Raw genomic sequence first — 24,923 nt, 5'->3', positions numbered from 1 at the left:
TTTGTTTTTTGTTTTTTGCCTTTCTTGTATTTCTGGTGTTTGCAAGTTGAATAATCTGTACCTAATCTGTTGGGGTTTTTTTGGTGGGAGGGAGTATGATGTATCATACTTTTAAAAAACAGCTCTCTATGTAAGGCACCTAATTGCCCTGATCAAGTACTACTTTACCTGAGGCTCTTAACAGAGAAAGGTTTCCTCCATTGGGATAATTTTGGAAATGCACCTACTGCTTTAATAAAGTTTCAAATCTGTCTACCTGCCCTCTTATCTGATAAAAGGTATGCTAAGTGAAATTTTAGGAATTCCTAAAATGTTTCTCTTTTTATTGATTATCTGTCTTTTCGTTGATGATTGGACTCAGTTTTACAGTGTATGTCATTTTGTGTTGTGTCTTGAGCTCTTTTCCCTTTTGGAATTTATCACTCCATTCTGTTCTCTGGTTTCTGATGGGTACAGAATGGTCTGAGTTTATTTTTTTATTTGTATTTCTTTTCCTTTACATTTGAATATCTTTCTCTTGGTTGCTTGTAGAATTTTTTTATTTTGTCATTGAAGTTGTTTGATTTAATCACTGTGTTTTGGAATTTGATTTATAGAGTGTTTTTGTTTTTTTCTAAATTCTTTCAAATTGGTGTTTTGTTTTCTGCATTCAGATGCTTGGGTCATTTTCTTTTTTAAATTTCTTTCATTATGGTGTTCTGGTTTTTCAATTTATCCTTTTCTTTTGTGGGTATATGACTCTTAGGTTGTCTTGATCAGTGGATGTGCTTTCACTTAGATCATATGTTCCTTACCATTATTGTTTTGTTCCCCTTCTTCCAGATTATCCTTCTCCTCAGTATTTTTGTGTTTCTAATCCAGTTGTTCTCTCTTTTTTTTTTTTTTTTTTTGTTTGTTTGTGTTTTTGAGACCCTTGCCAGTGTGTATTCTGGTCTTTCTATTCCGTTAATTATTTCTGCTGAGCAGACCTCCATTTATTCCCTTCTAACTTAATCTTTTAAGACTCTGCTTTTTCTCTTGAATCTTTCTGGAACATCCTTCTGTGGTTCTTTGGGGAACTCTCAGAATTCTATGTTTCATTATGTCTTTGTTCAATTTCCTTTGTTTTATAGTTATGTAGAGTTTGTAATCTTTTGGAAGATTTCATACTTGTTTTCCCTTCTAACATTAATGTCTTGTTATTTTCTGTTTTCAGTTTGTAATTGAATTTTATTCCTCTTGAGATCTTTGGTTGTTTTAGCCTTTTTCCACTTAAATTTCCTGTTATTTACTTTCTTACTGCTCCTCCCTTCTCCCCTTGAAGGTTAGTTTACTCTCTAAACTGGAATACAAGGCTGTTTTAGCCTCTTCCACATTGAGGAATTCACTTTTCCTTGAATTGAGATCTTGTCCCATGTAGCTTCTGGTGGAATAGAACTGGCTACAGTTTGATTCCAGTTCTCTTTTCTTCAAGGTCAGTGCAGCTATATACCTTGACCCCCTGTTCCACTTCCCTAAGTCTTTAGTTCCATTGCTGGGCTAAATCAGTTTTTGCTGCTTTTTACAAGATTGGAGGAATAAGAATTGGAGGGATGGGCATCTTCCAATCAGATCCTCTGCATTCTTAGGTTTACCTAACCTTAGTGCCACCCCAAAGAGCAATGTGCTTAATTTTCATCCTCTGACTCTGTTCTCCTGCTCATTTCCTTGGTCAGAGTTAATGCCTGTTGCTTGTTGTAACATTCAAAAAGGCAAAGAACAAGAACGGAGAAAAGTCACTGAGTGGCTCCCAAAATATAAGTCTGTGGAATGGTTTGTGTACCAGCTGGAGAGTGGAGACTTGGGGGTGCTGAATGAAGGCATCCTGATTTAGTATTTTCCTCTTTTCATTCATACTATAGGTGTTACTCTTTTGGGCCCCTTTACCTCTTGTCCTAGGGGTTTAGCTGTAATTTCTTTACCACTGAAGTTCCTCTTTTTGACGGTTTTCTGAGAGCTAATGAGGACCAGAGAAAATGTCTAATTTTCTGTGTTATTGGTCACATAATCAGGAAATCTCTGCTCATTCTTCTTTTTTTGCTCTGTTGCCCAACTTTTCGTCATTAAAAATGAAACTTAATTTAGTGGGACATACAGTGAGTCTTATGATACGACAAGTGGGAGAAACTGAGACCAAGATAATATATGTGATTTATTTTCATTCTAACTCTAGACTTTAAAATTTAAAAATTTAACAGCATTATACATTTAAAGAACATCTCTCTTGATCAATTTGCCTTTTGCATAATTGAAGCCAAGGCAACAGAGAAGGTAAATGAGCAGGTTATAACAAATATATTTGGGAAAAAAATGCCTTTTTGTTTTCTTGAATAGATTCTTTCATCTTTATATAAATTTTGGAGCTCGAAATCATCGTCACAACAAATTGGAGAAATATTGCTGTAATTGGTTAATAATTGACCAACATCACTTTCATTAGGTGCTGTATCTTTTAGTAAAGTAGGAAACTCTTGAAAGTTTTGTTGATCAATTCTAAACACTATTAAGGACCTACTATAAGGCATTCTAGTCCTTAGAGATCATTTATTCCTTGTTTATAAATTTGCACACAGACTGCATTTTTTAAAACACATATCTCCTCAATGAGCTAGGCAAGTCAAACAGAATGTATGTATCAAAAGAAGGAATAGTAGCTTAATGACCTTAAAACAATACTAGTATAAGAATAAATATATGTGAAATTTGGGAAATTGTATCAAAAAATGACATTCTTTGGAAACAAGTTTAAGAACTTTGTTTATATTATTCAACTTTTTTGTGTAGAGAGTAATCAAAATTTGAAGAGCTTTGTTTCAGCCGTCTTTTGGAGAGAATAAACAAAGTTAGAATCAAGTTAGGTGATTCTTTTAGAAGAAAGTCTTCTGCTCTGAATTATTATTCTGGTGTTCAGATAGCATCTTTGTATGTCATGGGCTTTTTTTGTCCTCCTTAGAGTTCCTTTCTAATAGTCAATGTTAATGTTTAAATATTAGCAAAGTATTCAGTGAAAAGGAAAAGAATTATATTTGCAAATATGAAAATCAAAATTTACATAAACGTTATAGTTAGGAGCATTATAAATGTAAATATGTCTTCATCTAGCCTCAGTCTTGTAATGCGGTTCTTTGTCCAGTGGGAGATGAAGAGTGATGTTGAGACTGCTGTTTAACCTTTTTTAACAGCTTAAAAAAATTCATTGGCATTGATGTAAATATGAGGTAGGAAAAGAGTATTTATCTCCATTAAATGACATAAAAAGCCATGGTAAGAATAACAGGCAGGTGGGTGTGCATTAAGCAGTGAAATCCCCAAATTCAGCTGCTAATTATAAGCACTAGGACAATTGCCTCCCACATACATAGCTGTTATTGTGTGTGTGTGTGTGCGTGTGTGTGTTTTAGTCAAAGTGTACTTAAGAATTATTGAAGCATTGAATATGACTTTTATTTTGCATTTATTTCCTCTAATATAGAAAAGTTTAAAATAGACTCTGATTTTGATGTATAATTTGAAATTAAATACTACCATAATAATAAATACAATTAGTTTTTACTCTCCAATTTCTAGAAAAGTTCTTAATCAGAGTTAAAATTATTTAGAAAGCATTGAACTTTTGCTAATTTTGTGTGAAAGACAATGATTTTAAGATAGGGATTTAAAATGATGTCTTCGTGAAAAACTTGTCTGTAGATTATTAGAAATTTTTTTCTTCTTTTGGTCATGGTTTATGGACTCCTACTAAATGAATCTTCACTGGTACGTTAATGCTTTGTTTTTTTGTGATGTTGGAGAAAAGCAAATTTCTTCTGATTGTATTTTAGCCTTATGATTGTATTTCACTAAGGAATTTTTTGATGCTCCAAGAGGGATACTTTTTTCTAGAATGCAATCGCTTTTGGGATCTGGAGAACCAGTAGAAATCTCAAAGAAGGTGTTATAAACCCAATCACTTGTATTGTTTATTAAACTTGTTTTTTTTAGAGAAAAGTATGTTTAAGATCTGTTTTTGTGCTTCTCTTTCTTCATTTTAGGTATGCTTTTTATTTTGCTTTTAGTAACTTGTAATTTAAGATCACAGTTATTAGGTGTATTTCTGCATTTTATATATCGCTCCCAGATGCTACAGTATTAGTTTTTATCACTGCATATTTTATGAAATGTCAGCCTTCTGTTGGCTGTTCAGGCTGCATTGTTAGTGATCAAAGCCACAACATAAAGGCGAAGAATCTAAACAGTTGGCTTATCTTTGTCCTTCATTGTGACACAAATACTATAAAATTACTTTATTATAAAAATACAAATGAAAGCCTCACATAACATGTAATGGCAGACTGAAATTCTTTGTTTATCAGTCAAATAGGCTATGTCTATTATAAAGAAATTAAGTTTTCAGATATGGGAAAATATTTCTATTTTAAAAATACTTTTATATTTAATTATATGGAGGATTATTTATATTTTAAAACTTTTCTAAATAATGAAAAGTGTATAGCAGTAGTTAATGACAATTTTACTTTACCTGTTCAGAAGTCTTAATTCTAATAACCAAAATGAATTTTAAAATATAATGTCTGGTGTTTTCTCTCTGAGATTACTTCCAATTTATCCTTTACCTATCCTGTTTATACATATTTGTTTTCATGTTTTCCCCTACATGAGACTGTGAGCTTCTTGAGGGTAAGACAGAGACTATCTTTTTCCTTCTGATTATATACCCAGCTTTTAACACAGGGCCTGGCACATAGTACGCACTTAGTAAATGCTTGACTTGAAAATTGATTAGTGGTTTCTTGCCCAGAAAACACCGTTTAATTTAAATATGATTTAGTATGGAAAAATTATTATTTGGGTGCTTGCTGTTTTAATGGTTTCATACTTTTGTAGCACATCTTAAAGAAAATTTTATTTTGTTACCCTATGTAATTAGAGTAGGGGAAAAACCCTCTTCAAGCTTGAAAGAGATTCTGTAAGAATAAAAATCTTGAATGATTTTTATCAGCTGTGGTGTATGCCCTGCACAGCAGTTGGTTCAATCAATTTTATGTTTTGGGATGGGTTTATTAAAACAAGCTGCTGCTTTCAGTAAATCATTGAGAAAGATGCTGGCTTTGTACATGCCCTTTTGGGGGGCAGTACTTTTCCTTTGCAAATCTTGTAAGTAAAGTGTCAAGGAGGCCACATATAGATAGATAGAAATGGGACAGAATCTTGTACCCTCTTCACATTCACAATGTATTTATAAGATGAAGAGAGAATGTGTTTTGTAAAAAAGTATATGAAAATTAAAGTTCCTTTGTAAATTTATTATATGGTGACTTTGAGGAAATTGTTTTTTTATTTTCCAAAAAAGTACTTCAGTTTCAGGTATCTCTAATTTTGTCTCTTTGAGTATTTTCACCACTGATACACATTCAAGGTTAACTCCATAACTTACTAGTTCTGGTGAAAAATATTTGTCGCTGGGTGACTAGAACTCTGGTTAGTTAGAAGCTGGCCCCTGAATTACAGGCATATATTGCTATATTGGACCCTTCAAGCTTTTCCAGTTTTTAAAAGAGATTTTAATAATTTCTCTGTGTGTGTGTGTGTGTGTGAGTGTGTGTGTGAGAGAGAGAGAGAGAGAGAGAGAGAGAGACAGACAGACAGAGATAGAGAGAAAGAGGAGGAGGAGGAGGAGGAGGAGGAAGAGACAACAAAATTCTGCCTTCTCTCCTTCCATTCTGCTCTTCTACCCCAATACTGCCCTGATTTCCATGGGAAAGAATGAAAGAAAAATAAACTTATTACAAGAATGTATGGTCAAGCAAAACAGATTTCTGCTTTGGCCATGTTCAAAAAAATATCTCATACTGCACACTGAGTCCTTTACCACTCTGTTAGGTAATGAATAGCATGTTTCATCTTTAGTCCTCTGGAATTGTGGTCGGTCATTGCCTCAATCAGAGTTCCTAATTCTTTCAAAGTTGTTTGTTTTCATCATATTATTGTCACTGTATGCATCACTTCTGATTCTGTTCACTTCACTTTGCATCAGTTCATAGAAATCTTCCCAGGTTTCTCTGAAACCACTCCCCTCATTATTTCTTATAGCACAACAGTATTCCATCACATTTATATTCCATAACTTGTTCAACTATTCCCCAGTTGCCCCAATGCCCTAGGGCACCTCCTCAGATTCCAATTCTTTGACATCTAAGAAAGAGCTATAAATATTTTTGTACATTCTTAGAGTTACTAATCCCCCCTTAATCTCCTTTTAATTCCTCCTTCTCTCCTTTTCCCATTTTCCTGTTGAGGGAAAATTTTTTGTACCCACCTCTGTGTATTTATGTTCAGGTGTCAGCTGCTTCTCCCAATTACCTCCTCTTTGTATAGATGTTTACTTGCATGATCTGATTATATGAGATAATTTCCTCTAGCCTTTCTTTCCCTTCCTTCTCCACACCCCAGTGTATTCCTCTTCCCCTTTCTTTTCATTTTTTTCCCTTAAGTTCATCAAGACACAAAAAAAACCCCCAAAAAACCCAAAACCCACTCCCAGGCCTTTTCTAGTTCTACTCTCTGATGCCTGAAGAGGAGATTTCATTGGGGATACATCTGCCATTTCCTCATATTTGAATTAAACAGTTTATATTTGTTTAGTCCCTTATGATTGTTCACCTGTGTTTAACTTTTTATGTTTCTCTTAACTCTTGTGTTTAAGTTTCAGAGTTTCTATGCAGCTCTGTTCAGTTCATCAGAAATGCTTGGAAGTCCACAATTTTGTGAAAGGTACATTTTGCCCCCCAGTTTTGTTGAGGAAGTTATTCTTGGCTGTGAGCCCATATCCCTTACTTTCTGAATGATCATATTCTAATCTCTCCACACCTTTATGTTTGTGCCTTCTAACTTATTTGTGGTCCTGATTGTAACCCCTTTGTAATCGAATTGTTTATTTCTGGCTGCTCGTGTTATTTTTTCTTTGAATTTGAAGCTCTGGATTTTGGCTCTATTTCTGGGAATTCATTTGGGGATTTCTTTCAGGAGGTGACTGAAAGATTCTATTGCCACTTTGTCCTTTGGTTCTAAGAGATCTAGGCAATTTTAAGAATTCTTGCACTATAATGCTAAGACCCCCACCCCCTGCTTTCAGGTTTTCTAATGATTCTTTGCCTATTTTATTATATTTTTGAAATTTTTATTTTCAGTTCCAAACTCTTTTCCTTCTCACTCCCCATCCCCCAACCCATGGAGAAGGCAAGACATATGATACTTTTGTCTAATAATTCTTAAATTTGTTTTTCTCTTTGATATGTTTTCTAGGTCAATTATATTTGCTGTGAGATACCTTTATTTTCTTGTTTTTTTCTTCAATTTTTTGACTTTATTTTAATGTATATTGTTATCTTATGGAGTCATTGACTTCTGTTTGGTTCATTCTAATTTTCAGGGATTTTGTTGCTTGAGGAAGGATTTATACTTCTTGTTATGAATTTTTCTTCTCTAACTCATTTATTTTCCAATTTTTTTCCCTCAATCACTCTCCTTTAATTTCTTTCTTTTTATTTTTTTAAATTTTGTTTGTTTGTTTTTGCTTTTTGGTGAGGCAGTTGGGGTTAAGTGACTTGCCCAGGGTCACACAGCTAGTAAGTGTCAAGTGTCTGAGGCCGGATTTGAACTCAGGTCCTCCTGACTCCAAGGTTGGAGCTCTATCCACTGCACCCCTAGCTGCCCCTCTCCTTTAATTTCTAAAAATATTAAAATTATTTATTGCATTCTTCCAGAAGTTCTATTTGAGCCCAATCTGTGGTTTCTTTGCAGCTATTTTGAAGTTTATTCTTTTCTGTATTTGTGTCTTAAGCATCCCTGTCAACATAATAGTTTTTTGTGGTGGGATCCGGGGGATCCTCCCTATCTACACCTCTTCTTTCTCCAGTCTGCTTTTGCACTTCCATCTTGATGTGAGGGCCAGCTCTTTGTACTTCTGGAGGGAGAGTCTGGGCTGGTCCTATTGCTTTTTCTTCAGATGGTTTTCCAAGACCTCAAGGACAAGTCAGTCTGGGGATCTGCAGGATCCAGAACATTCTGATTATTTCTCTCCTTGGCCTGAGGTCTGCAAGTTCCTGATCTGGTTTGGGTCTGAGCACCTGTAGGTTCATGTGCTCTTAGCCTGCTGGGAAACTCTGCTGGTTCATAATGACACAACTTCAGACTCCCTTTTCTTTGCTCTGGGATTATCACCCCATTTATTCTGTGGGTTTCAGTTTAGGCTAGAAGGTAGAACTGAAACCCTCTGTGCCCCTGGGGCCTGAGCCCCTTGCCTGCTCTGCTAGCTTCTGAACTTACTTTGCTTTTGGTACATTTTCAAGGGCTTGTTCCTTACCCTACAACACCCCCCACCCCGGGTGCAGATCCCCCTCCTTCCATCCTGCATCTTTGACCCACAGCTAGTAGTGGATAACAAACTTTGCAGTTTGAGCTTGTTCCTGTGTCATAAATCTGGGGCCTCTTATATGGTGCACAGCCTCTGGAGTGCTCTGTGAAACTGTTCCTGGCCAGACCTGTCTACAGACCTCTTAGTCTGTCTCCTTATGCCATCCTGCACTAGGAAAATGATGCATTGTGATTTTTTTTTTCTTGGATTTCCCTATCAGGATTCAGTTTAACATATTTTCCAGATTTGTTTGGAAGATTTTTTTTTTTTTTGAGGGTGGGATATGGGTTGTCTTATTGTACTGCTTTACACTGCTCTGCCATCTTGGTGCCCAGTGTGATCCACAGAGTAGAAAATATTTATCTGAGTAAGTAAATTTATCATAATTCTACCATCATACCCATTTACCATACCACATTTTAATTAATGCTACTGTTTCTGTTTTCTGATCACTAAATCATCTTCAGCATTACAGAATGACAGGGATAGTGACTAGATTTCATCTGCTTTCCTCCATAAATTAGCGCATTTTATCTAAAATTACTTCAGTTTACCAAAATTACCCATTGTGATTTGAGCTGCTTCTTTTGCACAGTTCAACTTAGATAATTTACAATGTTTGTGGGATAAAAGGTGACAGGCAGGTGATGTTACAACAAGGCAATAGTTTGAAAAAAAGGTAGAAACTAGAAACAAATGGAATAACATAAGGAGAGACAGTTAATGACATGCGGAATAATTTAATAAGTCTGGAACTAAGAATTTGGATACAGCAAGAAACAAAATTATGGACAATGTCGTGAGTTTGTAACAAGTGAAATCCAAAAGAATTTCTTGACATGTACATCTTCTTATTTTAATGCACCAAATTTAAGGGTAGATTTAAAAGAGACTTTTAAAAAAGTATGTCTGTATTCTCATATGCTGAGGAAAGTAACAATTTTGAAGACTTCTGTAGCTCAGACTGCCACAGTGAAGTGAATGAAGACAAACTAACAAATTTAACAGTGTATGGTGAGGCCTAGATGACTCTGAATCTACCCTAAGAAATCTAAAAATTGGTAGGACTCATTAAAATTAAATTTATTCCTATTTTTTGAGTCAATGCAAATCCTTTTTCTCTCCTGTCTTTTCCTTCCTTCCCCTTATTGCTTTCTTCTTGGAATAGAAAGGGAGGAAAAATTGTTATGAGCACATATAGATAAGTAAAACAAATTCCTGCATTGGTCATGTCCAAAAAAAGTTCTCAATCTGTATTCTTCAGTTCATTACTTGTCAAGAGAAGGGTAGCATGTTTTATCATTAATCCTCTGGAATCATGGTTGGTCACTGCCTCAGAGTTCCTTAGTCTTTTGTTTTTATAATAATTGTTGTTATTGTCTAAATTATTCTCCTGGTTCTGCTGATATCATTCTGCATCACTTTATACAAGACTTCCCAAGCTCCTCTGAAATTATCCCCTTCATCATTTCTTACAGAACAATAATATTCTATCATATTCCATATACTGTTATGTGTTTAGCCATTCTTATTTTATTGGCACACCCTTAGTTTCTAATTCTTTGCACCTTCAAACAGGACACCATCAATATTTTTGTTTTTATGAGTCCTTTTGCTGTTTCCTTGATCTCTGGAGTATAGACCTAGTAGTTATATTGCTTGATAGAAGAAAATGCAGTTTCATAGCTATTTGTACATAATTACAAATTGCTTTCCAGAATGGCTCAAGTGTTTCACTGGTCTGCCATAAGCACATTAGCGTAGCTGCTTTTGCACAGCTCTTCCATCATTTATGATTTTACTTTTTTAGTCAAATTTGCCAAACTGATAACTAGAACTTCAGAGTTGTTTTAATTTGTATTTCACTAATAATTAGTGATTTAAGAGTATTTTTTCAAGTGCCTATTGATAGCTTGGATTTATTCTGCTAAAAAGATGAATGATAACTTCCTAGCATTCAAGATGAAATGACCACAGTTGCAAAGAAACTTTGAAATACAATTAAGGGGAAACAAAAGAAACTGAAAAAGCGATCACAAGACATATTTCAAACATCTTTTGGCCATTTGTCAACTGGAGAATGTCTCTTTTTCTTATAAATTTTGATCAGTTCCCTCTCTGTTTTAGAAATGAGACCTTTGTAACAGCAAAACATCCGTAAAGCTATTAAAAAAAAAAAAAAGACATGATACCTTTGTCAGAGAAACTTGCTGCAAAGGATTTTTCCCATTTACTTGCTCTTTTTTGATTTTAGTTGCATTGATTTTGTTTGTGTATTCATAGGTCTGATTGTTAATTGTCTAATTCCTTCCCTCCTATTGTATTATACTTTTCCTTCTCTTTGGTTCTCTTCTACTCCCTTTCCCCCTAAAGTAAAAGAGGATATTGAGAGAGGAGTATACTTAGTACCAGTGTACTAGGTTTGGTGCATTCTACTTTGCCTCTTACAAGCACCCTTCTTCCCACCCCCATCCTTCTTTTCCTTCTGTTTTCCTTCTTATTTTCTGTTAAACTTTTCTTCATAATTCAGCCTCCTTAGTTAGAGTTTGTTTTATTTAGAACTAATCCTTCCCTTAATTTACCATTCTTCTTATCCCCTCCCTTTTTTTTTTCCTTCTTCTCCCTTTTTCCTCCTGTTTTCTTGTTGAGTGAAATTATTTCTGTACCCAACTCTGAGTATGTATTTCCCTCCTTTGGCCAATTAAGATGGCAATGAAGTTCAAGTGATACCCACTTCTCCCACTCCTTTCTCCATTATTCTGTAGTCTTCTACTTATTCACCCCAGTTATGAGATAGTTTTCCCTATCATTCCTCTCCCCTTTTCCCACCGAGTATTTTTCTTCATTTCTATTTTTATTCTTTTAAGATCATTAAAGCTTAAATCATACACATATCCCACTCCTACCCTGTCTGTCTTATTAGATTCCCTACATGACTCCTGATGATTGAGGTCTAAGGGTACACATGTATGGATGTTAGGATGTAATAGTTTATCCTTGTTTGAAATGTCTCTTATGATTGCTTTTATGGTTTTTCTTGTTTCCCCTTAATTGTATTTCAGAGTTTCTTTGTAATTGTGGTCATTTCATCTTGAATGCTTGGAAATTATCATTTATTAAAGGTACATGTTTGTTTTGTTTTTTTTTTCCTCCATAACATTATACTCAATTTTGTTATAAACCTTTTGCCTTGCGAAATATTTTGTTCCAAGCTCCCCCAGACTTTTATAATGGTGGCTACTAAATCTGGTGTGATCTCGATTATGGCTCCTTCATGTTTAAGTTCTTTTGTTATGGCTGCTTGCAGTATTTTTTCTTTGACATAGAAACCCTGGATTTTGGCCATAATGTTCTGGGACTTTTTATTTTGGGGTTTCTTTCAGGAGGTGTCTGGTAAATTCTTATTATTCCCACTTTTCCCTCTAATTCTAAGAGGTCTAAGCAGTTTTGAGATTTTAAAAAATAGTATGTTTAGGTTCTTTTTTTGGTCCTGACTTTGAGGTAGTCCTATGTTTTTCAAATTTTTTCTCCTCACTGTTTTCCAAGTAGTTGTTTTTTATGTAAAATTACATTTTATTTCATTTTCCCCCAGTCTTTTGACTTTGTTTTAATGTGTTTCATTGTTTCATGGATTTTTGGTTTCTATTTGGCCTATTCTAATTTTCAGGCAGTTTTACCCCTTAGAAAAGGTTTATTTCTCCTTTGCCAAGCTGTTAATTCCCTTTACAATACTTTCTAAGGGCTCATTTCTTTTCTAATTTTTCATTTAGCATTCTCAGTTCATTTATATAAACATTTTAAAACTCTTGCTTTATTTCTTCTAGAGTAATTCTAGTTGAATTTGTGCCCAACCTGTGTTCTTCTTTGAGGCTTTGTTTGTAGTTATTTTGGAGTCATCTTCTTTGAAGTTTGTGTCTTGAACGTGCCCATTACTATACTAGCACTTTAAAGTGTGGTTATTTTTCCAGTTGCTCATTCTTCCAGCCTACCTCCCATCTTTGGATTTTATGTTTGGGCTGGATACCGTATTCTTCTCGAGGTGATGTCTGATCTGAGCTTGTGCTCCCTTGGGTCCTTTTGCTGCTGTATCAGATTTACTGAATATTATGTTATTCTAAGATCTTGGAGATATCCTGGCTTGGGGACTTGCATGCTTTGAGTGATCCCAGAGTAGTCTTATCCAAGGCAAAATCAAATTCCCCTATCCTTGCTCCCACCCCAGCTGCTGCACTCAACCTAGTTTGCAAGTTCCGGACATGAATGTGGATTTTAACACTACGTCTCCTTGGGAAGCCCTGAAGGCTCAGAGTGACACAACTACAGACTCCTCATTGGTCCTCGGTTCCTGTCCTGGTTGTTCCTCCTCAGGCTTCAGACTTCACTGAAAGCTAGAGCTGAAATGCTGCTCTCTTTTTGGAGACGGAACTCCATAAATGCTTGTTTCTTCTGAATTTGTGTCCATACTAGTTAGCATGATGCCTGGCATATAATGGGCATCTAATAAATGTGGATTGATGGATTAAACTTGCTTCTTCCTCAGAACATAGCCATGGGCCTGCTTCTCACCCTGACTGGTACAAGGATAGTCCTCTAAGTTGGCCCTGGAGCATCCACTTTGGTACCTGTTTGTGCTCGTTTAACAAAATTAGGACCTTCCCTATGTGTCCAGGACCTCATGCAGAACCTCAGTCCACTTTTAGTCCCTGTGATAGAAGATGTCATTTGGAACATTTCTGTCCAGAACTTATCCCTTGGGCCCATTGACCTATCTCCTTGTGCTGACATGGGCTAGGAAAATGACTAGTGGGTTTTGTTGTTCCCGTTCCCCCCCCATTGGATTTCCTGATCAGGAATCAGCCTGGTGTGTTTTCTGATTCTTTACGAAGTGGTTGTGGGGGTGAATTCAGCTATATTCTTCCTGCTATTCTGCCCTCTTGGTTCCAACTTATTAGCTTTCCAGAGAGAGAAATTCTGACTTGGTCTGAACAGAATTGGAACCCAAGACTCTCGGGAATGAAGTCAAAACAGAAATGACTCAATTTCATGACATCCCTTACTAGATTCTCTTCTCATGAGGTTGCAGTGATAGAATTTTAACATAAGGGTGAACTGATGTAGATCTTTGAACAAGATAACATTTATAAGCAAGGGCATGCTACCCATCAATAAATTGGTAAGTGGCTTGCCTTCATTAATGCCAAAGACTCTGAGTAAAAAGACAGTTCCTTTTATATAGGTTTGGGGGAGTACAGTACAAAGAACAGAGTAAGGGTAAATGATATCTTGGGATTTAGAGCAGTGTGATTGGTTTACAAAGATGAGGTGCAAGGAACAACATGATTAGTTGGAAGTTTGGTACAGAGGGCTAACAAGAAGCTCTCTTCTTTTCTCATGAGACTAAGAAGTACTCTTTGTTTGGGGCCTTGTATGAGATAGTGGCCCAGATTTTTGGACAGCAAACCAGACATCCTTGAAGGATAGCTTGGTGGAGTGAAGTTCTCAGGCCCAAACTCCCTTGCTTTCTCACACATTCTCCAAGGTTAGCAAAATTCCTTGCAGCAGGAGAGCTAGAATTTTTTTTTTTGACCTAGCCCATTATAGGCCAGCTGAACTCTGATCTAAGTTCAGAACAAAGACCATGACTTAAACAGTTACAGGGCAAAATCAATTACTTATAAATAGGATCAGTAAGAAAATGATACAGGATCAATTTGATTTTCTCAAGGTACAAGTAATTTCCTGATAATAGGTTAGAATAATTGGCTTTTTCGAAATCCAGTTTAGTTCCAGATCATGCTTAATGAAAAGTGGTCTGGGAGAATTTGGGAGAAGGGAATTTCATGAATATTGTAAACTGGATAGTTATAGTTCTATACAATCTCTGGAGTAAAGAGTTATGCTTTAATATCATGATTATATTGGAAGGGTTCATTTGACAGGGATGCTAAAATGATTGATTTGCATTAGCCACAGTTTCCTATTGGTAATGGAGTTAATTCAACGCATTTGTTAAATGAACATTTTTTGAAGTTCTTATTCGATATTGTCTTCATGCTGGAGGAGATACACAAATCAAAATATCTAAGTCCCAGCCAGAGTCCTTGCCCTTGCTTCCTCTCAGTTCATCAGTTTCTTGGCATTGTGGTTATTCAGCACCTGGTTTTTGGTCTTACTGCTAGTCTGGATCAGCAGCAGAACTTGAAGCCAGCTCCTTATCAGCTGTATCATGTGGCCTCTTGAGAATGTATTGGATTATAACATTATTCTATTATTAGCTTACTAAAAAGTGAGTTTTGTCCTCGGTGTTTTCTCTCTTAGCATGTTCCTGATATAAGTCACTGGATGTGAGCTGAGAGTTCTGAGAAGAGAGAGGAAATGTAACCTCCTTGACTGTATACATATAATTTTACAGGTATGTCTTTATTGAATGCACTCATAATTTATGGAATTTCATAATATCAAAATTCTGAAGACACTCTCTCTTCTGATGACACAGTTTTCCTTGCCTACCTTCCCAGCAGTTAAACTTTAACTCATACTCCAGTGACTGGATGTGGGCAATCAAGTAATCTTTCTTCCCCATTGTCATTTCCAGACTGTCACACTAAGATTATCACTCATTCACTTCTCCTCCTTTGAGGTTCAATCAATCCATAGTTACCACAAATTAATATTCTGGTACTTATTAATCTGCTGATCTTCAGGATACTCTCCTTCCTTCTTCAATGATTTGAGTATCTGGCTAACATTTTTTCTTTGTGCTCAAATTCTTACCTTCCTGCTAGAGGATTTGAACATATATATTGATATTCTCTTCAACAACTTACCTTCCCAGTTCCTCAGTGTACTCATTTCCTATGATCTAGTCTTCTACCTTACGTCAGCTACACACAGAAGTGATCATATCTTTGATTTTGCCATCACCCGCAAAGTGTTCCACTTCCATGTTCATCATGGAACTCTGAAATGCCTTTATCTGATTATGATCAGTTGTGATTAAACTTGTCCTTATGCCTATAACCTCCTACCTCGTTCTTTGTCCTCACTGTGACCTCCAGTCTGTCTACCCCTCAGTTCTCTCCCAGACTGTCACTCTTGCACTGATGTGCACTCTTCCTTTCCCCATTTCCACCCTTTAGTGAACCAGTTCTGCTCTACACTGTCCTCTGGAGAGTTCCTTGCCTCCTTATCCAATTGCTGATTTTGCTTTGAATCTCTCTCATCATCCTCTGCTTTCACTCCTACTCATATGATGCTGAACAAAACTAGAGAAAATTGTAAAGCCTTGCTCACTGGATCCTCTACAAATTTATGTTACATGATGCCAACTTGGGCCTTCAGAAGTAAAAGTCAATCCTTTTAGTTGATTCATTATGTTGATAACTCACCCTAATGACTTCTGCAAACCTTTTTATGATGTGAGATGTCTCATTCTGTTCTCATATCAAACCTAAACTACCAATGGACTTGCCTGAGTCAGACTCACGCCAGAAGAGCATGTATAGACACTCATGCTTAAAATAATTTTATTCTTAAAGGATGACAGCTGATCTCATATAATTTGCACCCTTATTCATAAATTCTGAAATTTCTTATCTGATCACAATCTGTTGTCACATTCCATCTCTTCCTTCTGCCTTGCAACTCCAAAATCTGTTTTTCATTGTCACTGTGACTTCCAGTCCTTCTGCACCCTTGATTCTTTCCTAAGCCATCACCCCTGTACTGGCTGTACTCTCCTCCCTTGATCATCTTCCCCCTTGGCATACCATTTCAACTCTACACTATACTTTTGTGTCTGTTGCCTCCTTATCACATCAAAGATCTTGCCTTACCAAGCCTCAGACCTGGATTGCTCTCTTACCACCTACTTGCCTTTCCTTCTACTCACACTGCTGAATGAAACTGGAGAAACTGAGCACACTGGGTCCACAGCAAATTTATTTTACAAAACCTCAACTGGGCTTTCACTGCAGTGAGGCAAAATCCCTTCACACATCATTAATTGACTCACTCATCCCATTCACATAGTGGCTTTCTCAAACCTTTTCATCTCTCTTAAATCTCCCATGACTCCCTTGCCCACCTTGCCTCATAACTTCACTGAAAAAAATTGAAGCCATTCACTAAGAGCTCCCTTTTCTCTTCTGATCCTCATCTCACATAACGGATGCCTTTTCTTCCAAATTTTCTCCTTTATCCTGTTTTACATGAAAAGGTGGCTCCTTTTCAAAGCAAACCCCTCTGCATTCACAAGTGATCCCATTCTATTCAGTCTTCTTTAGTAGATTGCCCCCTTTATCATCCCTCATTTGTCTTCAATCTCTCCCTGTCTTGTTCCCTACTGCCTACAAACATGCCCATGTCTCCTTCATCTTCAGAAACCTCTCACTTGATCTGTCCATCCCAGCTAGCTGTGGTCCCATATCTCTTCTCCCTTTTGTGGCTAAATTCCTTGAGAAGACAATCTATAATCAATGCCTCCCCTTCTTTCTTAATTAACACTCTCCTTTTTCTCCCTCCCACCCCCCCCCTCCCATCTTCCTAAGGAGAAGGTCTGGTTATGTCTCCCACCTATTCATTCAACTCAGATCAAATATAAAACCTCTCCTCCCCTTCTTGTCTTCTTATACCCCCATGATACTCTGATCCAATGATACCAACCTCCTTGCTATCACATAGGATACTCCATCTCCATACCCTAGGTATTTCTCTGGCTGTTCTCCATGCCTGGAATACTCTCCCTCCTCATCTCTGCCTCCTTGCTTCCCTGGCTTCCTTAAGTCCCAGCTAAAATCCTGTCTTCTGTGAGAAGTCCTTTCTGATACTGATGCTTTTTATTGTTAGTTCTTTACCTCCACTGATTGTCTTCACTTTATGTTGTGTGTGTATGTGCATGTGTGCATGTGTGTGTATGTGTGTGTGTATATTTGCACATAGTTGTTTACATGTTGAGTACCCCATTAGATTGTCATTTCTTTGAGAGGAGGGACTGTCTTTTGATTTTCTTTGTATTCCCCAGTACTTAGTAGAGTGCCTGACATATAGTAGATGCTTAATAAATGCTTATTGACAGACTTACCAAATTTAGATATTTTGAATCCGTGTCTATGATTTGTATGCATTGCACAGTATTTGCAGGGAGACTAGCACTTGCAAGTAACAACAGTATTAGAAAAGAGGCAAATATGGCGATTCTTCACTTATATGCAAAATTATAAGAGTTAATTCAATTAAAGAAACACTTATTACATATCTAATGTGGGCACTGGTGATTTAAACATAAAAGTATGAAACAGCCCTTGCTGTCAGGGAGCTTACATTCTTATCATGGTAACAACACGTACATAGGTAATTTAAGACAATTTCAAGAGAGAAACTAATTTGCCATTTCTAGAGAGAAACTAATAAATGTGATTTAATGGGAGTGAATTCTAAGGTAAATCATGAAAGTTTTAGAGCTCTGGCCACCTCTACGTCTCAATGTGATACCAGTACGAGTCACATTTCTGACATTTTCTGCTTCATTTTGCTTTTTGTCTACTTTTGAACATTAGTATTGTTTTGTTTTTCATTACAATTTCTTTTATACCTTGCTTAGGTGAGATTTGTTGTATTCTTTGGTGTAATTTTTCTGTCAGTTTAAGAAGTGTTTAGAAATCTGAGTTAGAAAAATTCTCAAAATTTTTTCTTTCCTTGAAATTCCCCAGGGAGAGGAAACCTGCCTAGTTCCTGAGGCATCCTATTGCACTTTACTATACTCTCATTCTTTGGAATTTAAAATTTGGATATTTTAGATTTAAAATGGTTTCTTTGCAACCTCTATCTGTTTTTGTTCTTTTCTCTAGGAATAAACCGAGTAGGTCTTCCTATTCCATATGACATTCCTTCAAGTACTTGTATTTGAAACTCCTTTTAATCCCCTTCTGTTGATGCCCTTTTCCCTCCAAACTAAGCATCCCTAATTTTGTTATCCAGTTCTCATTTTTTAAATTTTAAATGTTTCATATTACTTTCCTGGTTTTCCTCTTTGAATTATTTCCAGTTAGCTAAGGCCTTCTAAAAATGTTGTCCAACCTAAAAAAAACTAGATGGTCTTTCTGAATGCTCTCTATTCCATGGTCCAGTATATTTCACAGAGCCTAAAGTTGCATTTGCTTTCTCAGTTACCCTGTTAATTTATAATGAACTTATTATAGTTCACGTTTTCTAACAACACCTTTCTTCTGTTATACTTGAGAAGTTGATTTTTTTTTCAATCTATGTGCAAGATTTTAGTTACAGTTCTATTAGATTTCATTATCCTAGTTTAATACCATATTCTCCATAGGTTTTCACAGTGGGTGATACTGCCTGCTGGGGGGTGCAGCAATAGTAGCCTTGGGTACAGTTGGGGGGCATTGAATAAAAGTAAGGAGGCAGTGGAAGCAAAGAAGAAAAGATAAGAAAATTTTGAAAAACCATTCCTACGTGTTTCATCTGTTGTGTTAAAGTTGTAGTGGTTATATTATTTTTCAAATAAACATACAAAATGCAAGTTATAACCGATCAGTGATCAAGTCCGCTGAGGGATGTTAACAAGTAAGTGTTGGTTGATGAGAGTGTCACGCATTGTCTGGAAGTCCAGCATGCATTGGGAAGAATACGTGAATGTAATGTTTACAGTATGATACTATATGGTTACATGATGCAGTTTTGCAGTATTGCATCATCAAAATTTCAATGCAGGAAAAAAAACCACAAATTTACAGTAGGTTATTAAAGCAGCATCATTTAAAAATGTATTATTTTGAAATGATGCAAATTTTTAAAAAACCATTAAAGAGTTAAAGAAAAGGGGGTGGTAGGCCAAATAAGTTTGGGAAGCTCTTTTCTAGACTGTCAAAATCTTTTTGAATTCTGATTGTTTTCCAGTGTATTAGCTGTCCTTTATAACTTTCTTCTGTGAATTTTTGAAGCCATCTCATCATTGACAAATTTTTTGAGTTATTTTTATTGATTTCATTAAATAAATTTATTTTATTTGTATCATTAAATACCTCCCAATTACATGTAAAAATGATTTAACTTGCCTTGAGAAGGCAAGCAATTTTCATAAATTTGGTTCAGTTCCGTATGTATTTGATAAGTGAGGCCTTTTTCAAAGAAACTTGGTATGAAATTTTTCCCAGTTTCCTTCTTTCCTTCAAATTTTGACTGTATTTCTTTTATTTGTGCAGAAGCTTTTCAGTTTCATGTAACCAAAATTATCTATTTTTCTTCCTGTAATACCTTTTCTTTCTGTTTGGTAATAAACTCTTCCCTTATCCATAGATTTGATAGGTACATTTTTCTGTGCTCCCCTAAATTAGTTATGATATCATGCTTTATGTCTAAATCATTTATCCGTTTTGACCTTATCTTGGTATATAGTGTGATATTGGTCTGTGACTAGTATCTGCCAGACTGCAGTTGTCTCAGCAATTTTTATCAAAAGTTAAGTTCTTACCCCAAAAGTTTTAATTTTTAGAGCTAGATTACTATGATCATTTACTACTGTGTTGTGTACCTAATCTATTCCACTGATCTACCACTCTGTTTCTTAGCCAGTAACAAAATGTATTGATGATTCTTGCTTTATTATTGAAATCTGAAACTGCTAGGCCGCCTTCCTTAACATTTTTTATAGATTCTCTTTATATTCTTGACCTTTTGTTCTTCTGGATGAATTTTGTTACTATTTTTTCTAGGTCTATAAAATAATTCTTTGGTAGTTTGGTTGGTATGGCACAAAATAATTAAATTAGATAGAATTGTCATTTTTATTATATTGGCTCAGTTTAGCCATGAGCAATTAATATTTTTCCAATTGCTTACCTCTGTTTTTATTTCTGAGAAAGGTTTTTTGTAATTGTGTTCATATCATCCCTTGTCGGGTAGACTCCCAAGTCTTTTATATTATCTGCAGTTATTTTAAATAGAATTTTTCTTTCTGTCTCTTGCTCCTGGGCTTTTGTTGGTAGTATATGGAAATGTTAATGTTTTATGTAGGTTTATTTTATATCCTAAAACTTTTTCTGAAGTTGCTGATTGTTGCAGCTAGCTTTTTAGTTGATTCTTTAGGGTTCTCTAAGTATGCCATCATGTCTTCTGCAAAGAGTGATAGTTTTGTCTCCTCATTGCCTATTTTTATTTCTTCAATTTCTTCTTCTTGTCTTATTGCCAACTAGCATTTCTTGTACCCAATTTTTCATTTTAATCTACAAGAATAGTTTCAGATATTTTATTATGTGCTTTGTTAAAATCTTAACTATATCTATAGCATTTCCTTGATAGAGCAACTCTATGAAAAAAAATGAGAAAAGTTTATAGAAATTTGTGGATCATAATTTTTCTTACTATCTATGTCTTTCATTACGCAATAGTTACCAAAGCCTTTTCAGAGAGCTTTTTCCTGCACCTGCCTTTGTATCCAGTAAGATTCATTCCAGGCCTCCCTGTTACCTTTTCCTCTTTCTTCCTAAATCTGTCTGCTTGTCCTTTTGAACTCTTTTTAATGTACTTAAATTTTAATATTTTTAATCATTTAGACTTTCCCCCACATTCAGTATATCTTTGCCTTGCTCATTCCTAATAATTCAGAAGCTGGTGATAATCAATACTTAATTATACCTTCTATCTATATATCTGTATCTATATCTATTCTTGACTTTTGAAGAGTTTATTTAAAAACACTTTCTACCTTTTCTCCAGTACAGGCTGTTTCAGGGTGGAACAAGAGAACAAGGTGCTCTAAAGCATCTATGATATTAAAAGTAGACAAAAAGACTATTTGTAATGCAAGAATAACTGAGAGTCTTTTATCCCAAAGCTAGTCTTTGGCAAGGTCAGTTTGTCAATGCAGTAAGTGGCCAGCATCTCTAAGCACATTGTACTTTCTGAAATTCCATTAGATGTTTATATGAATGAATAAAAGGCAGGTATCTCTCAGTTAATGGACAAGCAATCATTTCTACTGTAGTATAAATTATTTTAGTATTTGATTTCTCCTAATATATAGCTAAGTACAGCTTCTGTGGAAGGACCTTTGGGGGATAAGAAGAAGTAAGAATGGGAATCTTGTGCTGGGGGTGGGGATAGGTAGAGAGAGAGAAAGAGAAGGAAGTAGAGAAAAAATGTTGATTTGGGAGCCCAATCCTACCTGCCCAATGCCCAGCTGCCCAGGGAGCAGTTTTTTCAGTTCAATATGAGGCAAGGCTCTCAAGTCGACTGTGTGGTGGGTTGGGGAATCATGTGAAATTTGAGGAGGGATGAGAAGGTTTAGAAAAGCTTCTCTGTGATGAGTGAGATCATGCCTCAATTAGGGAGGTATAAAAGGATTGCCTTGAAGCAGTAAGTTCATAACATGTAGCACAGATTTATAGTGGACACATACACTATATTTTCATGATTCTCTGGCTTTACTCAGTAGCATGTGAGTCGAAGTGAATATCCTAGACAGTGGGAGTGATGCAAGCTGAGACTTTTCAGGCATAATTGGTGAGATGACCACAGAGCAAGGGACTGGGAAAGAGGACAATGGACAGTTGAATCGGTTCACCAGAGGGTAAAGTTGGGGACAGTAGGCAAATGCAGCTAGCGCAAGGATGATGGCTTGAGAAATCATAGAGGAGTCAAGAGATTAGAGATCATGGTGTGGCCAAAGAGCAGGTGTTAACTGGTATTAGAATAATTGGTATTAGAAGGCAGAGGGTTGGATCTCACCAATCAGTTAGGGGCAGCTGGTGCTGCCATAGTTCATAGAGTGCTGGGCCTGAAGTCAGGGAGACTCATCTTCCTGAGTTCAAATAAGGCATCTTATACTCCTAGCTGTGTGACCTAGAGGCAAGTCACTTAACCCTGTTTTCCTTACATCCTCATTTGTAAAATTATCTCCAGTATCTTTGCCTAGAGTACCCCAAATGGAGTCACAGAGAGTCAGACATGATTCAAATGACTAAACAACAAAGGAATTTCAGAGTTTGTGAATGTTGGAGGTGGTACGTTTATGGTGTTGGCTATCTTGTGCATTTAAGTATATACATGTAAGTACAACAAATACTTGCATAGGTATTTACAGAATAAAACTAAAGAGAATAAACACAAATAGTTTTGGAGAGAGGTCACTACTAGCATCTAAAATTCTTAGGTATGTGCTTTATCTGATATTTTAGTTGGGTGCTCTTTCTGAATATATACAGACTTTTCCAGGTATTTTCCTTTTCCTTATATATAAAAAAAATGGACCATTTAAATAAAACTGAAGCAACTTTAGAGACTATGAACTTTTTTTTTTAATCTTATGTACCACATTCATTTCTTAATGTCTCTCTTCCTTTCCTACCCAGTAATCTTCCCTTTGGAAAAGCAAAAATAATTTCAGCAAAAGTTACCAACACATCAACAGTTTATGTCAATATACACACTATTCCAAGTCTGTAGTGCCCTACCGGTTCAGTTAAGGGAGGGAATTGCATTTTCTCTGCATGGTCTTGTAATTGTGCAGTGTTCAACATTTTATTTCTTTTCTTCTTTCCATTTTTAGTCATTGTGAATATTGTTTTCTTGTGTCTTTTTACTTTTTAGTTTGTATCAGTTTAAAGAAATAACTTTGAAATAACATAGAGCAGAGACGCAGGAGACTGATGTTTGAGGAGATAACCCCTGGATAACCTCCTTTTCTTTCTCTGCCCTCTTGATCACGAAGAGATAATTCTCAGGTTAATTGTCTATTCGTAGACATCTCACAGGCCACTAGGGAACAGAGCTTACGGTCCCTCAGAATTTTGTGTGACCCTTACCAAGAAATTAGGTATAAGGCTAGACCTTCCTTGCTCTAGTAATTGGTTTGGTGAACGGATTATTCTTTTTAATTTACATCTTATTATATAACTCAAAATTAAGTGTTCTCCATTAACTATCAAATAAATTTCAATCCTTTTATAATTTGACTTGAATTTCCCTTTGTAGACCCTCATTATCGCCTTTTACATATTTTTATTCCAATTGAATCAGACAATATCATTGTTGCATACACAAGGAAAGCTCCTTGCTTTCCTGTTTTCATTCCTTCTCTAAAGTCATTCTCTTCTTTTGGAATGCCTTCCTTTTATTTCTTCTTTCATAAATCTTAGGCATCCTGTTCGATCCAACTTAAATGTCATCTCAGTGAATGCTTAAAAAATACTTCTTCTGATCTCTCACTACCCTCTTCCCCATCTCCAAATGATCTTTCTAACTTTGGAACTCTCTTAGCACTTCAGTGTTATGTGCCTGTGTTCATTTTATTTTGTTTCTTATTTTGGTTTTGTTTCATTTTCTTTTGTTTATTATTGATGCTATTTGTTTGGTTCTTAATTCTTTATTTGTCAAATCTCTCCTTTTAGAGAATAATCTCCAACATTTCAAGGACCTCATAGGGAACTTCCACTAATGGAAGAACCTGTCAAGCATATTATCTGTAAGTTTCATGCAATGAGAGTTGCCCTAGGCTCAGAGTGGTTAAATGACTTGCTCATTGATTTAAATATGTCATCTCATTTGATTAGTAAGTCTCAGAGGTGAAATTTGAACTCAGGTTTTCCTTTTCTATCTATTTTGTACTTATTCCCTCTATCCTATATATGTTTGTGTTGCCTCCTCTGAAGAGACTGTGAACTTGAGGATAAGGAATGTTGAACTTTTATTTTTGTTTCCTTAGTACCTAGGACAGTGCCCAGCCCTTAAGTATTAGGTGGGCACTTAATAATTGCATGTCAATTGATTCTTGAATCTAGTCTAGTTACTTGTGCTATGCTGCCTTTTTTTGGCAAATGGACATGTGTGTGTATTTCCTTCAGTTCAAAGGTGTTGCTTAATATGGGAATGTTACTGAATAAATAATAGTTGACTTCAATTCAACTGGTCGTTTGATAGATATATTGTAATAGAAAATAACTTGAAATTTGGCATTTTTTGAAGTGTTTTATAACTGACTGATTGTACTATTACATTTAAAGAAAAATACTCTTATTAATTAAAATAAACTGTTTTGTATTCAAATCTAATATGTGTAGGTTCAAAGTTTTCAGGTTCATGAAAATACAGTCTTAGAAACAGATATTGTTCTCAAATATTGTATTTTACTTCATTTGCATAAATCTTGAGAGCATTTACATTATCAATTTGCTATTCAGGATTGTCTGGTTAGGATAATGTATTGCATGTTATATTTTTGGATGTTTATAACATAACATGTATCAACATTCATTTTAGTTTATTTTATAAATAAGAAATATTTTAAAAAATTATATCTGCTACAGGCCAGGAATCATGCTTTACCAAAGATTTAACTCATTTTTAATAATTAAAAATAAAATATTTTGAAAGAGAATTACTAGTTTTTCGCTGAGGTATTTGTATAAATCTTGTTACTTCTTGAAAATTAGTCACGACTGCTTTTGGCATATTTTTATGAATTTTTTTTAAAAAGCTA

At 35.6% G+C, this 24,923-nt stretch overlaps 1 long non-coding RNA gene across 1 annotated transcript in view; it reads left to right on the top strand.

Moving 5' to 3' along the window:
- LOC114050490 overlaps positions 1-23,899 on the top strand; it is a 152,943-nt gene extending 129,044 nt beyond the window's left edge. The window contains exons 5-6 of the long non-coding RNA XR_003570012.1: positions 14,750-14,843; positions 23,836-23,899. This is a non-coding gene — a long non-coding RNA (uncharacterized LOC114050490). The remainder of the gene's footprint in view (positions 1-14,749; positions 14,844-23,835) is intronic.
- Positions 23,900-24,923: the final 1,024 nt, after the last annotated feature.

This window comes from Vombatus ursinus, unplaced genomic scaffold (assembly GCF_900497805.2).
Source record: "Vombatus ursinus unplaced genomic scaffold, bare-nosed wombat genome assembly UNPS02014799.1, whole genome shotgun sequence".
Taxonomy (NCBI): Eukaryota; Metazoa; Chordata; class Mammalia; order Diprotodontia; family Vombatidae; genus Vombatus; species Vombatus ursinus.
The sequence above is the reverse complement of the archived record's forward strand: the minus strand, read 5'-3'. Positions and strand labels throughout refer to the sequence as shown.